The sequence below is a fragment of the Dama dama genome, chromosome X (genome assembly GCF_033118175.1).
Source record: "Dama dama isolate Ldn47 chromosome X, ASM3311817v1, whole genome shotgun sequence".
NCBI lineage: Eukaryota > Metazoa > Chordata > Mammalia > Artiodactyla > Cervidae > Dama > Dama dama.
Window position 1 is genome coordinate 20,567,629 of NC_083714.1, and position 5,786 is coordinate 20,573,414.

Below are 5,786 nucleotides of genomic sequence, written 5' to 3' on the forward strand. Positions count from 1 at the left end.
ACCATTAATCCAACTCACCTTATTGGGCAGATATGGTAAATAATTTCACAGATGAATTAGTGACCTAGTTTAATGATTCTGACTTTTAAGTTCTAAATATTTTGAGCTCCAGGCCATTCAGTAACTTTTAGGCCTTTAAGGTCTCTGGGAAAAATCTGTTATTATATACAGCTTCTGGCTACTCTACATCTCCTATGCTGCCCATGCCTGCTTAAAAATATAAGGATTTTCTGCACCAGGAAACTTGAAGACACAGCCTCTAATCCTCTTGAACTGTATGGAATGTCAATCAGTTTAATCTTTTGGATCTTGCTTGATAGGTCTTGTCTAAAGTAGATTCCACATTTGTAGATGAATAGGTACTAATCCTGAAGTTGCCTTCTCAAACAAGTTGAGAATAAGTAGATATAACATTTTTCTTTAAAAGTGTTCACATTTGGAGATTAAAGTGATATTCTTATATACTAGTTACAGCAGCTAGGAGGGTATTGAACTACCAAAAACACATCCTAGACAGCCTGCCCCAATGACTCCCTCAGGCTGATCTGTTAGTACTTAACATTTAGAATGTTTGATGCCATACATCATTGGACATAGACAAACTTTTTCTTTCTAATCTAGTGGTTTGAATACAATAATATTTTATAAAAACAAATGCTTCATATTTGTTTTTATTTTGGATGTGGTAAGTTTCTACAAAATTGACTGATTTAGACCAAATTTCACTTGTTAATAGAAGCTATTTAGTTTACTGTATGAACCACTCTATTGTTTTGAAACTAAGGAGTAGCCAATCAGTTTTTCTTTTTTTAATTAATTAATTTATTTTAATTGGAGAGATATATATATATATTTTCTAAAACAAAAAAAATGCATGTTTTGCCATACATTGACATGAATCAGCCACGGGAGTACATGTGTCCCCCCATCCTGAACTCCCCTTCCACCTCCCTCCCCACCCCATCCCTCTGGGCTGTCCCAAAGCACCCGCTTTGAGTGCCCTGCTTCATGCATCGAACTTGCACTGGTCATCTATTTTACATATGGTAATATACATGTTTCAATGCCAATCAGCTTTTCATATGGGCATATCCTCTGTGACTTTGTTATCTCTAGTGCATGGAACCTCTCTCCTTTGATAGGACTGATTATCATCTTGGAAAGGACATGCAACCTGATATGTTTCCTGCTGATATAACTGCCTACACTTTCCCTGGTACGTGAAGTAGGTGTTTAGCAGCCAAGGATCCTCTCATTCTGGGAAAGGTCTTTTTTAATTGTTTCTTTTTGTGATCCAGACCAACATCATAATGGGGGGATTATTTATCCCTTCATTCAATTACTTATTCTTATACCCTTTATTGAGAAAATGTTAACATGATATTAGACATAGAAAGGTCATTTACCTGGGAAATCCAATGGACAGAGGAGCCTGGCAGGCTACAGTCCATGAGGCCACACAGAGTTGGACACGACTGAGCAACTAACACTGCCTAATAGGGAAAAACTGGATTCAAATACTGGTTCTGCTTAATAGCTGGTAAGTAAGATTTGGGGCAAACAGCTTAAATACTATGAGATTTGATTTTCTGTTCTTGAAAATGGGAGCAGCTACTATAAGAACAAAGAAACTATTGCCTAGTATTTACATTCCTGGCAAGGTAGAGATTAAAAGAGCATTATAGACAAATTTTCAGTCTATGTTTCTGTGTATATCATAGCAGGACTACCTTCTTATCCTATAATTTGAATGAAATAAGAAAGAGCCATAGGATTGACAGAAACTGAACATCAATATTCATGATGTTTTTGCATGGAGACAGAGCATTTATGATATTTTCTTAAGCTGTTATGTCTGGTTTATAATGAGTATCCCAGAATTAGCAAATGACTAGACTTTCAAGTCTCCAAAGAATCATTCAGCTCTATGCATCTGTCTGAATTTAAATAATGAAGCTCTGCATGCACAAAAAGGAATTTCAAGGAAAAGGGAGCTTAGAAAATAGTGTGCTTACATGGAAAGATTTCAAGAATGATTCTCCTGCTTGTTAAAATCCAGTGCTTGTAAATTCACACAGAGAAACATCTATGCCATAAATGCTCAAAAAGTCCAGTGGAATGAAACCCCTTGTGACCTCTTGGTCCTGAAAAGAGGCAAAGGTAAAGGTAAGGGAGTGTTTTTGTTTCTGATTTCTGGGGAGCTTCAGTAGTGTCTGCAAACATCAGATCTTTTAGAAATACTGGAGCTATATTTGAAGTCCAGCTGCATATTCTCTTTATACGGGGGGGTCAAAGAGAGGCAGAAAAAAATATAAGGGAATGCATACTGTATTCAGAATGAAAATATTTTGGTAACTTTACTCCTGAAAGGATCTTGGTCTAAGGTAGCATCTAATCATAAAAGTAGTATTAAGTCATAATCGGGGTCCTCTCTATGTGAGACTTTTTTACAATGATATTTAGGAAATGGACAGTGTTTTCTTAAGAATGTTGAATATATATTGCCTTTTTCAACTTTTGCAGCTGCTGGATACAAGGGCACAGTCAGCCTATGGCAATTTAAAGTTACCCATAAGTGCATGGACGAAGGTTTATCCATAGTCAGAGGCAGAGAGCCCAATCTGAATGTTTGAGGTGAGTTCAGAGAAACTGAGTTTCTGTGGGTCAAGGAGCTTAGATTCAAGCAAGAAATCGTAAGATAGACATTTCCCAGAGTTTTTTTTCACCTTAGATAAATACTAACTAATAACAGAAGTCTTCATATCTGGCATTCAGAGCAATCTATTTTATTCAAAGAGTGCTACCACACACAAAATGTCATCTCCAAACCTTTATTGCATATGTTATGATATATGCAACATATACAACATATATACAATATATGTTACAATTGCATACAGTATACTAACACATATATATGGAATTTAGAAAGATGGTAATGATAACCCTGTATGCGAGACAGCATATGTTTCAATATAATAAAAATTCAGGACAGTGAAATAATGTATATCTTTCTTCTACCTGTAGCAGAAACTATTTACAGTAGCCATAGATGAGGAATATTTTCTTAGGTGCACATAACTACTCTCTCTTTTACCCTGAACACTTAGGCAACATGAATAAAATGGTCTAACGGTTGAGTGTATGTGTGTATTTGTGTGTGTCTGTGTGAGAGAGAGAGATATCCATAGCTTCATCTTCTTTTATTATTACCATTATCATTGCTTCCTTTGCTAGATTTTTCAAAGCCTTAAGATGTTGTATTGGCAGTCTTTTGGGGAAATGGCCTAGGATCATACATGCCATTTCTAATCATTTCATTGTTTTCATATGCAAGCTTAGTGCTATTGTTTTTCCATTAGGCACTTCATTGTGAAAACTCCCCTTCTTGTCTTCATTGTAAGAGGATTCTTGGTTTTTCAGTCCACTTACTTAGCTTAACAAATATTATTGAGCCTTACAATTTTCCAGCCACTTAGGCTTCAATGGTTAATAAGATATGCTTCCTATCCTCAAATAGCTTAAAGTCAAACTGAAGAAACATGTACATAGACATCTAACTAGATGTCTAACCAACATCTAACCAACACAAAAAAAGCACAATTGCCTCAGCACATTGAAAGTGCAAAATTAAACATATAAGCAGATTACTTTATGCAGCAAATTATAACAAATATAAAAATTTCTCTCAATACTTAACTGTTGTCAATTATGGCTTAAGGCAATGTTGGTATTGTGAATAGTTTTTTTCTAGTATGCTTTTTTATATATTACTGTTAAGCTTTTCTTGAAATCAGATTCTTTGGGGAACGGTATAAGCCTTAGGACTCCAGGCTCATTATCTAACAGTTTCACTAGGAGCTGATTTTCTCAAGTTCTCTTCCATACATGCATTAGTAGCCCATATTCACTATTAGGGTTCATTTAGGGAGCTTGTAGAGGCCAGTCAACCCAGGCTGTTAGAAGTCAAATCAAATGAAGGTCATCAAATTTCTTGTTAACCTCAGGATTAGTTCAGTGGTCTTCAATATTAGCTATATAACAGAATCACCTCAGGCACTTAAAACAAAATTTATTTTTAAAGTACGCAAGCACACCTGCATACTCCCATGTCCCTACCCAGCAAATACACACACACACACACACATAATGCTTCCCTATTGAAATTTTAGTTTCACTGCTCTCGAATGCTTCCTGGGCATCAGAATTCCTGAATGCTTCCCAGGTATTTCTAACACATACTCAAGATTAAAAGACATTGTACTAATTCCATACTATTTCCTCTGATTTGCACATATTTTCCTTCCTCCAAACAAGACAGAAAGAGTATAAACATTGAAGGCTTGAAGGCCTCCAAGCCTATGCTCATAGCACAAATATTCTTCATGATAAGTTTCTGGCAAATTATTGGCTTCCTTGCTTTCTAATTTTGTGCAGTTATAGAAAAACAAGTCAGCAATTTTTTACACTTCTTCCACCAAGACTGGAAGTCTATGCCCCTTCCCCTTTGATTTGGGTTGACTTTAGTGATATACCCATTATAAACAGAATATAGTAGGAATGCTCAGTGTGATTTCTCAGGCTGTGGCAGACAGACCCATGAAGCTTCTGCCTGGTTCTCTCTGAGTCACCACACTAGAAGCCATGAGCCACCATATGAGATGTCTAAGCATCCTAAAGCATCTGTCATTCTTTGAAACAGCGAGGCCTCCTGGAAAAATTACCTGCAACATTCTGGTCAGTAGTTCTAATTTTCAAACCATCCCATTTAAGGTGCAAGATATGTAAATAAAGAAGTTTCTATGAATTGCCAGTCCAGGTTCGATGCATGATACAGGGTGCTCAGGGCTGGTGCACTTGGATGACCCAGAGGGATGGGATGGGGAAGGAGGGGGGACGGGGGTTCAGGATGGGGAACACATGTACACCCATGGCAGATTCAAGTCAGTGTATGGCAAAACCAATACAATATTGTAAAGTAAAATTAATTAATTAATTAATTTTTAAAAAAGAAGTTTCTAGGTGATTCTTCCTCTGCCTACTGAGTCATCCAAGCTTTTGCATCTTCCCAGATGAAGTCCCTGATATTGTAGAACAGAGACAAGCCATTTCTGCCATTCCCTATTCAAATTTCTGACCCACAAAATTATGAAAAAATGCACAATTCAGTACCTGGAAAGAAAATACTGTCAAACCAAAAACATGTGGCATTAGTTTTGGGACCATGTGGTGGATAGAAACTGGAATGGTCTTGAGGCTATTGGTAGAAATCTGATGGGCCTCAAGGAGACTGTCTACATCGGACTAAAGAACAGTTAAGGAAAATGTAAATGAAAACTGGAGAAAATGAGATCCTTGATGTGCAGTGGCAAAAAGTTTAGCAAAACTACCATGTATGGTTGTACAGAAAATAGAAAATGCACCTACAAACTATTGGTCTGGCTAAGTATTTCGAGATAAGATGTCAACAGCATCAATTGTATTTTTCTTTTTAGGTGAGTATCATAAAGTATGTTTATGTCCAAGTTTGAATTCAATCAGGCAGGAAGAGTTCCCTCTCATTTAGGAAAGGATCAGCCTTTTGTTCCAGCTAAGCCTTCAATTGACTGGATGAAGCCAACACACATTACATAGGGTAATTGACTTTATTCTGTCTATGAGTTTAAATGATAAAGTCATCCAAAAGCACCCTCACAGAAACACTTAAAAAAGTGTTTACCCAAATATCTGGATACCTTGTGATTCATTCAAGTTGATACATAAAATAACCATCACGGGACTTCAGA